Source organism: Apodemus sylvaticus, chromosome 13, assembly GCF_947179515.1.
Source record: "Apodemus sylvaticus chromosome 13, mApoSyl1.1, whole genome shotgun sequence".
NCBI lineage: Eukaryota > Metazoa > Chordata > Mammalia > Rodentia > Muridae > Apodemus > Apodemus sylvaticus.
Genome location: NC_067484.1, coordinates 36,704,887 through 36,715,837, shown reverse-complemented (window position 1 = coordinate 36,715,837; position 10,951 = coordinate 36,704,887).

Sequence of the window (10,951 nt, the reverse complement as noted above, 5' to 3'; positions counted from 1 at the left end):
GGCCTTGAACTCTCAGAAATCAGCTTGCCTGTAATTGCCTCTGCCTCTTACCTGTTGGCACTGAAGGCATGTGCTACCACACTCAGCCAGTCCTACTGTGTGATTCAGCTCAGTGCACACTTGTGTCCAGACAGTTGGTAGAGGTTTAGAATGAAGTAAAAGAACCTCAACCCTTGGGCTGGAGAAATGGCTCAGTGGTTAAGAGCACTGACTTCCAGAGGTCCTGAGTTCAAATCCCAGCAACTACATGGTGGCTCACAACCATCTGTAATGAGATCTGATGCTCTCTTCTGGTGTGTCTGAAGACAGCTACAGTGTACTTATATACTTGTATATAATAAATAAATAAATCTTTTAAAAAAGGAAAGAACGTGGACCTTTCCAGAAGGAACTTTAGATGGTGGTTCACTGTGGTTCAGTAGATGGAGATGCACACTGAAATGGGCCAGCCAGACCAGACTTTTAGAATGTTCTTCGAGAGAAGCCTTATGGTGTGTGGAGACAGGGGAAGAAGCACGAACCAGAGGGAGCAGTGTGGTGGTACACAAAGCCAGAGCCGCTGTGAACGGGAGAGGTAGGACTCAGGACGTGAGGCCAGATGTGAGTAGGATCAGTTGCCCAAGTCTTCAACGTTTAGGTTTCTGGGTGGGTGGGACCAAAGAGAGATGAGAATGCCAAGAAAACATGAAGAAACTGGCACAGGAGTGTGAGCTTCCCCCCCCCCCCCCACCCCGAGACAGGGTTTCTCTGTGTAGCCCTGGCTGTCCTGGAACTCACTCTATAGACCAGGCTGGCCTCAAACTCAGAAATCTGCCTGCCTCTGCCTCCCAGAGTGCTGGGATTACAGGTGTGTGCCAACACTGCCCAGCGAGGTGTGAGCTTCTAATCCTAGCACTTGGGAGACAGAGGTAGGCAATCTGAGTTCCAGGCCAACCTGGTTTACATAGTGAACTCCAGTACAGACAGAGGTACATAGTGAGGCCCTGTGTCAAAGAAAAAGAAGAAAGAAAATGCCAAGAGGTCACTGGGGACACTGGGGATATTTGATGGGAGAAGAAATAAGGTAGGTGTGTAAGAACAGGGAGTGGTCATGATTCTGTCTAAACACCCCACAGTTACCTGGCAACAGCCAGGTAGGCCTGGTCCACTATAAAAGGGGCCGCTTGGCCGCTCCTCTCTCTCTTGCTCTCTTGCGCCCTCTGTCTCTCCCCATTCCCTTCTCCTCTCCTCTCTGGTCATGGCCAGCCTCTACTTTTCTACTCTCTCCCTCTCTCTGCCTTTCTCTGTCGCTACTACCCTCTTAACTCGCCTCCCCATGCCCTGAATAAACTCTATTCTATACCATTGTGGGGTTAGTCCCTCAGGGGGAAGGGATGCCTCGACATGGGCCTGCTGAGACATCCCCTTCCCACACACCTCACCACACCCCCCATTGAACATATTGTTATAGCTCTTTATCTTTTTATAAACACACAGACAATGAGCCTGCCTTTGGTCTCCCCGATGTTGAGGGGGTCTTGCTGAGATGTCTCCCAGGGCTGACCTTCTCAATTTCCCTCGAAGGAAGTCATATCTTGCTAGAGCCCATCTGCCCCAAAATATTCTGGGCAGGAAGGAGCAGGATCTGTTTTGTCAACGCAGCTTGCAATAAAGAGTCTCATTCAGGGAAGCTAAACAGCTGCTCGACTATTAATAGGCAGGGGCCTGAGCTGAAGCCCGCTGTGGGGGTGGGGCAGGGTGGGGGGGCGCTCATGCAGTTCTGCAAAGGTGAATGAATCTTTCTGCCTGTCTGCGTCTTATTCCCCATGGTGGGACACTTGCCTGTTTCTTATTTCTGAGAAGGTCTGTAGTCACCTCAGGTTTCTGATAGAGCAGCTACATGACCTGGCTCTGCTGGAGTGACGCTTTCTCCCTGACACTGAGTATGGCTGGAACTCTGAGGATCAGCTCCTCCCTCCTGGCCAGAGACACAAGCATTCCTAACCGGTATGGGATGTCTGGACGGGGATACCACAGCTGTGCTGAGTGACAGGTCAGGCATTGCCCTCAAGGGGAGATCAGAATTAGGGTACAGTCTAGAAATGGATGGCTGAGCATGGTGGCCCATGCCTTTAATCCCAGCACTCAGGAGGCAGAAGCAGATAGATCTCTGAGTTTGAGGCTAGCCTGTTCTACTTAGTGAATTCTAGAACAGTCGAAACTACATACAGAGACCGGGTCTGGGGGAAAAAAAAAAGGAGGTGGGATTATTGCAGAAACATGACAGCCTGTTGTCAGGAAGAGCCTTGGGGCATTCTGGTCCCAGAATAGGGCTGTGGAGACCCTGGAAGCCTCAATTTGAGAGAGTGAGGTTGTGGGGGGTGGGGCACTTTCTCCTGTTGCTTCCTTCATAACCCATGGCCTCATCAGCCAATCCGATTGCCCATCTGAAGGAGCCTGTGGAGAGTAGGAACAAGTAATGGAAACCCACTAGGGGCCCTGAGCTCCACCCAGGCCAACTCCTGCTGTGTTGAGAGCCCATGGCTCCTGCCCAAGCAGTTGCCAGGATCACAGGCTGGCATTGTTACCTGCTTTCTCAGGTGGTGGCTTCAGATGGTGGCCACTTCAAAGAAGCCTCATGGAAAGCAGGGCCTCCCTCAAGTTTCCTAAGGGCCTTGTCCTGGCTAATGAGATCATTTAGAACCTCCTCGTTAAGTGGGTTTAAACACAGTTTGCCTGTAAGGCTTGAGGTTGCGCCTTGGCTCAGGCTGCTGTGTATTTAACGTGTGGTTGTACATTTGTACTTGGTGTGAATTGGGCAGGCAGGAGAGCGCAGACTCTGACTCACACTGCCCATGGTCCCAACCCCAGGTAGTATGCCCTCAAGCTGTTACCTAAGTATGCCTCTGTGCCTCAGTTTCCAAACCTGTAAAATCAGGCTGAATTGTCCTGGAGAGCAAGTCCACACCTTCCCAACTGTGGTCAGAAAAATGCTCAAGTTTCTCAAGAACATGGAGTTTCCGTGGCCGGTTCTGAAAGTTTCACCGTCTCACCTTTCACACTCATCTCTGGGCATACGGATTCATTCTTTCAACTTTCTTTTCACTTTTGGTTTTGAAGGATAGGGTGTCTCTTGTTGGGTTCAGGGTGGAAGCCTAGAAAGTTCACCTCAGAGACAGAAGTTTGAAATTGAAAGCCTTGCTTTCTGCACGCCCAGGGAGGAAGCCACTTTGGGACCTGAACTGTGTCCCTGAAGGGAGATTGTACAACATTTTTATAGGATGGGTCCACAAAGCAAGGGGGAGTGGGTGGGCTGTTGCACTGACCAATCAGATTTTGACACAAGGGGTTAAACGAGGAAGTTAATGCTTGTGACAGTCTTATCTGGGTCACCTGGTTTCAGGGTCCTTGAGTTGACTTTTGCAGTCCAGTCACCTACTGGACTCTGACCTGGAATCTAGAGTGACAAAGGACAGAGGAGTGGACAAGCGGCACACAGTCTTTAGGCGAGACAGGCAGCACATTTCTGACTTGCGTGCTTTAGTTAGATAACGGGATAACAGCATCTTCCATCTTTACATCCTTCACTGGTTAACAGATTGAAGAAGCAGGATAGGAGTTGGGGAACATGAACTCAGTCTTGACCCTGCCAGCAAGATGAAATTTGTTCCTGAGATGGCTGAACTCAGGAAGCTGTCTCCTAACACCCTGTGTAGCCCTGGCTATCCTGGAGTTAGCTCTGTAGACCAGGCTGGCCTCAAACTCAAGATCCACCTGCCTCTGCCTCCAGAGTGCTGGGATCTAAGGCGTGCGCCGCCACTGCCGGCTGCCTTCTCTCGACTTTCACACGTGCCATTGAGTTGAAATGCTTTGTCCTGGCCTCTTCCCCTTCCTAACCTTTCTTCCCCTTCAGGCCTCAGGCACAGGGAGCCCTTGCCAACCTTTATTCCAGCTCTGGTCTGTCAGAGCAGATAGAACACCATGATGGTGCCTAGCACGTGCGTGGCGATCCTTGCCGACCTGTCGGCGTTCTAGGCTAGAGTGGAAATCGCATGAAGCCAGGGTCTGTGCCACCTTCAAACTGCTTCCCTAACACCACTTGGCAAAGTTTCTCAGTCAGTTCAGAGTGGAGCTTAAGTCTGAGGCCGCCTCTCGATCTCCTCTGTGCTTTTCTTTAAAGTCACACTTTACCACTTCTCACCTTCCCACTGACCTTGGCACACAATCCTCGCTCTCTCAAGCACTCGCAAAAGCAGAGCAGAGAAGGCCCAGGCCCAGAGCTCACAGGTTCAGCCTTTGCCTAGAACAGTGACTCTCAGCTTTCCTAATGCTGTGACCCTTTAGTACGGTTCCTCGTTTTGTGGTGACCCACCCCCAACCATAAAATTATTTTGGTTGCTACTTTATGATTGTAAGTTTCCTACTGTTATGAGTTGTAATGTAAATCTGTGTTTCCCGATGGTCTTAGATGACCCCCCACAAAAGGGTCATTTGACTGCCCCCTCCAAAGGGGTTAGGACCCACAGGTTGAGATCCACTAGCTTAGGCTAAGATGTGAATTTGCAGCTGCTCAGCTCTGTAATATTTCCCCCAGATTTCCAGGATTAGGACTCTTCATATCCCTAGATGTTGGGCTGATGGCGTTACACAGCCCTGGTGGGCAGACGTGTTGGGAGGTCTAGAGGTGGGGCAGAGCTCAATGGGGGTGGTCTGTAGGCTTCCTGGCCAGCAGGAGTTGTGCCAGAGCATTTCCCAGTAGAACTATAGTGGAAAGTGGAGGAATGACGGGCAGAGCAGAAGGCTCAGGCTGGAAGCGGGGCCACTGGGGGAGGAGGAGCACCACCGGATCTCAGAAGAGAGCACAGACCAGCAGTTTAGATCAAGGCCGTGTGCAAAGAGAACAATCCACCTAACCCGGCTGTTTGAGGGAGAGCCTGGAGGTCCACCAGGGCCACTTGGGATGCACCCATACCTCCCCACTAAACCAGGGAGTGATGCATACACTTCACATCTGGATCCTCTAGATCGAGGAATGAATTCTAAACTTCCAGTTGTCAGCCCACAGCAGAAGGGTTCTATCCCCACCGGGGAGCTTCCAACTGATCATACTATTGCTACTGTTAATAAAAGACACCATTTGTGCCCCAATTCCGTGCACCAGGCACCGTGTTAAACATTCACATCCATCATCTGAAAGACTGTCAGATCTGCCAGAGTAGGAATCGGGCCTATTTCATCTCACCATTACATCCCCAGGGCCTAACACAAGACTGACACAGTAGATACCTAATGCATATTTATCGCCTAAACAAACAACCCTGCCTGTTGTCATCCATGTTTCATAGATAAGAAGCTGAGTGTAACACAGGCTAAGTAACTTATGTTTCTCAGTCATCGGAATGAGAAGGCAGGCTTTAGATTCAGGCCCGATTCAAAAGTCCACAGACTTAGCTACGCTCTGCTCTGTCGATTCTTGCTTCATGATCTGGTAAGCAGCAATATTATGGACATCACCTGGGACGTGCAGGCTCTCAGACCTATTGAATCTGCAGCCACACAACAGCAAGGTGACTCAGACATACATTAACGTGTGAGAAGTCCTGGCTCTCAGGCCGTTCTACCCCCACAGTCTCCCAGGGAGTCTGTCCTTGGCAGCCAACCAGCCTGAATGCCTCAATCAAACTGCACTTGATCGGTAGGGCCTTTGTCCTTTGCCACAGACCGCTGAGTGTAATTGTAGTGCTGGCAGCTTTGGCTTCAACCTTTAAAATGATTGCACTTAAAGAGCAAAAATGTATTTTCACTTCCCCCCCCCCTTCCTTCTTTATTTCTTTTCTTTCTTCCTTTCTTTTCTCGTCTTCTCCGTCTACTATTTCTCCTCCTTTCTTCTTCTCCTTCTTCTCTACTTCTCCATCTCCTTCTTCTTCTGTCAGAGTTCACTTTGTAGATCAGGCTGACCCTCAAACTCAGAGTTCTACCTGCTTCTGCCTCCCAAGTGCTGGGATTAAAGGCATGCCCCACCATTCTGGATCATTTTCCCCTTTTAAACATGCATGCCCACCAGTTTCTACCACCCCCCAGGAACATAGTCCCAGGAATGGAAACTGGGCTTTCTAGCTGGTGGTCTTGTCTCAGGACCACCTCGGTGTGAGATCCTGTGTGGGGAGACATCTCATCTCCAAGGAGGCCTGTTTGAACTCTCCATTCTTCTGCATCTGGTTATGGGGGCTATGGGGTCTCAGTCTCACAGTCTGTTTATTGTGAACAGATTATTTAATCTGTTGGTTATATTCAGAAACAATTCCTCCAGTGACTTAAGATGCTTTGCTTGCTTGTCTTTTGCAGCTTAAGGGGTTTAGTATTTCGAAACATTGTAAAGAACTGCTTGTCTAGCAAAAGAAACTGAGAAAGTGGTTTAGTTTCACCCAAGTTCCCTTCTGCCTTCTCTTGTCTCTGAGCAGGTCCCCAGGACGTTGACCTCATTGTGTCACAGTGGCCGTCACATCTCTAGTCTTTTGTTGGAGAATTCAAGTCTGGACCTGCTCCAGATGCACTCGACTACAACTATGCGTTTACCTACACCAGCTAGACTGGTCCTTCAACTCAGAGAGGTTGTGTAACAGACATGATCCATTTCATGTTAAGGGAGGTCAACAATTTTCTTAGATTCTTGTGAGTTCTCTAGTTGCTGAAAGACCTTAGTATCTCCTGCCTCAGAACCCTGTTTCTCGAGCTATATCTGAGTAACTGGGATTTATGTTCTCCACCAGACAGTGATCTATGTTCAAGACAAGAAGATGAGGTGCTGAAGAGATGGCTCAGTGGGTAGAGCACCAACTGCTCTTCCAGAGGTCCTGAGTGCAGTTACCAGCAACCACATGGTGGCTTACAACCATCTGCAATGTGATCTGATGCCCTCTTCTGGTGTGTCTGAAGACAACTATAGTGTACTCATATATATAAAATAATAAATCTTAAAAAAAAAAAAAGACAGGAAGATGACCAGTGACACTCACACCGACACACCTCTGCTATTCAGAGCATGAGGTCCTTTTGCAAAAAAGCATAGATAGCTTCCTCATGTCAACAGACCTGAACACCACAGTCATTTTATGTATTGTTGCAGACAGTGCTTGCTGCCTGCACTATTTTTGAGACCCCCTTAAAAATGCTCAGATCCCTCATGCTCTAGAGAATCTGCAGCTCATAGGTCAGATAAGATCACAAGACGCTAGATAATGAGAAAAGGTTGTGACTAACCTTGGAGATGACTAACTCTGAACTCTCCATTTCACAGGTGAGGGCATTAAACCTGCAGAAGACAAGCGACTGGTCCAAGGCGCTCTGTCAGCACTGGGGCAGTGTACAGGGAGTGCTCTGATTCTACGCCTGCCTGCCACAGCCTCCCTGTAGCCTCAGCTTTATAGAGATTTCGAGAAGCAAGAAGAAGTCAAATCAGGGACTATAGACCAGGCAGGGCAAACAGCTGAGAAGGCCCAAAGAGGTTTGGGATCTGAAATTTGCTGCATGTGCCAAAATAAAATGATAAAACCTTTTCTTCTCACTTGATGTTTCTCTGCCTCTGTTCCCCCTCCCCACCACCTCAGCTTTTAATCATATTGATGTTGCAGTTTGATCCTAAAAAGACAGAGGGCTCTTCTTCTTGGAGTGTAAAGCTAATGAGCACTGATTTGATTGCATGTGACTACAATCTCAAAGAATAAGGAGGGGAAACCCTCACCTTCCAGTCTGAGCATCCGTGAATTCATTTGGCATTTATTTACTGTACTGGCTGGTTTCGTGTGTCAACTTGACACAGGTTGGAGTTATCACAGAGAAAGGAGCTTCAGTTGGGGAAGTGCCTCCATGAGATCCAGCTGTGGGGCATTTTCTCAATTAGTGATCAAGTGGGGAGGGCCCTTGTGGGTGGTTCCACCTTTGGGCTGGTGCTCATGGGCTCATGTCTCAGGTGGCATCTGCTTGATCCTTACAACAGCAGCAGTTACTGTTTGATCTGGCAATACTTCACCAAAGGGCAGGATGTGCAACCATTTTCCCACGGGAGGGGAGACCCCTGTGATGTCTGGAAGAGACACACAAGCACTCCATAAATTCAACAACCAGGTTTCTTTTTCCTTTCTGCAAGAAATCAGACCAGGCAGCAGGCACGGCCTAGGCTGTTTCGGGACTTGGCTCCATGACTTCTCCATGACGCTAACCTCAGCCTTCTGTTCAAGACAGCCTCTTTTTGACTCCATAGCAAACCAGGGCTGCCTTGCTCCCTGCCGGCACCCTCCAGTCTTTCACTCTGCTGGCCACGCCCCTTTCTGACACTGCCCTCTATCTCTCCCTGCTCTCAAGATCAGCGTCAGACCCTAGTTGGGCTTCTGAATCACTGAATAGTTTTGGTCATCCCCTTGGCTTCTTTGGGCCTTGAAACATTTACATATGTGCACATACAGAATCAATAGACTGAAGCACATGACTTTTAAATTTCTTCTAGCCCTGACACTGGGAACAATAGGTGTACTTGTGCCTACTGTCTCTATGGCAAGTCATCCTGGCTACTTTGACCCGGTGAAAACCCTGCCAAACTTGCCACTAGGAAGAGGAGGCAGGTGGCTCTACCTATGAGGAAGGTGTGGCCTTCACCTTACAGACTGTAGGTAGCCAGAGAGTGGTCATCCTTCTGTATGCTGTCCCTCATGCCTCAGCTCAACTCAGTGCTGACATGTAAACATTGCTCACGAAATAATTGCCAGTGGGTTAGAAAGGTAGCTGTGGTTAAAAACACTGAATGTTCTTCCAGAGGACCCAGGCTCAATTCCCAGCACCCATATGGTGGCCAATAATTGTCTGTAATTCCAGTTTCCCAAGAGGATCCAACGCCCTCTTCTGTCTCCATGGACATTGCACACATGTGGTGCGAGACATTATACAAGTAAAATAAAAATAAATAATTCTTAATAAGTAAATGTCTTAGTCAGGGTTTCTATTCCTGCACAAGCATCATAACCAAGAAGCAAATTGGGGAGGAAAGGGTTTATTCAGCTTACAATTCTGCATTCCTGTTCATCACAAAAGGAAGTCAGGACTGGAACTCAAGCAGGTTAGGAAGCAGGAGCTGATGCAGAAGCCATGGAGGGATGTTTCTTGCTGGCTTCCCCTGGCTTGCTCAGCCTGCTCTCTTATAGAAACCATGTCCTTGCTGGGACAGAGCACAATGTGTGTCCGCGGAGAAAGATGGATGAAACAGGGTCACAAAGGAACCACTTGCCCAAGGTTGTGCTATGAATGGGTCAGGGCTAGGTGGGATTAGAACTTGGGTCTTCCTGCCTATAAAGCAGGGTCTGTCCTGATATCATCTTCTCTGACTCTCAGCCTGCTCTCAGAGGCCACATGCATAGCCTTGGACCTCTAACCTTATACTGGGTAACCATAGGCTGTTTCCATGGTATGACACACTTAGGACTTGCGGGGCTTGGCACCCCAGGCCTATGACAGCTCTTTTTCCTCCCAGACAAAGGCACCAACCATAGGCTCAGTTATCTCCTGGGTTAACACAGGTGTATTCTTCTGGCTGAGTCCTGTGGCGGGTCTAGGGCCACTGATGTCTCTGCAGTCTCCAAGGATTGGGCCTTGAAGGTTTATAGCTTCTAAACCAGAAGGCAATAAGCGGGGAGAACCTTAAGCCCAAATGAACAGACTGGTCTAGCCATCATGCAAAGGAAAGGAGAAATCAGCTATGCCGTCGGGGCTATGTTTAAGAGTTCAGGTTGCCTATACAGCTGAGAGACATTTTGTTTGTCTGGTGGAGGAATATACCGTGTTGTGAATGTAAACATGAATGTAAGAAATGGTACTGAGAAACTTAAAATCACTTCATGAGAGAGATGAAAAGTTTATCTCTGTTTTCAGGTCTTTTTTAAAGTTTCTATTTAATGCTAGCATGTCTCTCATACCTCTCTAGGGATTGCATGCATGCGTACACACACACATACACACACATATACACACATACACACACACACACATACACACATGCACAGACACACACACACACATACACACACACACACACACACGTGTGCAAGCATACACATGCGCAGATACATGCGCGCGCGCACACGCACATTCGTGCACACATACACACACACACACACACTCTCACACACATCTTACTAGTGTATGAATGTGTATAAACACACACCTATATCTGCACACATATGCATATTTCCTTAAAGAGCAAGCCTTGGGCTTGGAGTCTTTGGCAAGCCACAGTATCTAGTTAGAGTTTAATGGCATTGTTTTATTGTATTTATTTTTACTTTTACTTCTATTTATGGCAGGTGAGACTGGTTTTCCATTTGCAACACTGACATAAAGTTTCCATTTTAAAGACATTTACTTAAGTTAAAAAGAGTCTATTTAAAGAAAAACCCTAAACGAATAATAATACAGGTGTTGCGCAGGCACACCTATGTGGTAAAGGCAGCACAGAAACGGGCAGAATTTGGGAAATACAGACACGGTCAATAATGGAACAAAAAAAAAAAAGCCGTATATTCTTGGAATCAAAGACTGTTGAGGTTTAGAAGCCTAGGATTCTAGAACCCCAGGACACAAAATCTTAGCACCATAAATTCTAAAATAAACCACATAATATGTGAGATGCTATAAAACGCTTTCGCACACACACAAAAATGAGCATGTGGGGAGGGAAAAAGCCTTGAAGCCACCTGTCTGTTTAGTGCCCACATCGTGATGTGGAGAAACTGAGATCTAAGAGAAAAAGATAGAATGAATTAACACACGGAAAAGAGCCTTGAGAAACAAGCCGTCCCTGTCCCCCCAAACCACAGAGAACTGATTGAGATGGACACTCCCTGACCTCTGCCCCTGCGAGCACCTCAGGCCCCCTGGAGCTATGACAAAGTTCTTGAGGCTTTTGTGTCCCTGGCCTGGCCTTTGC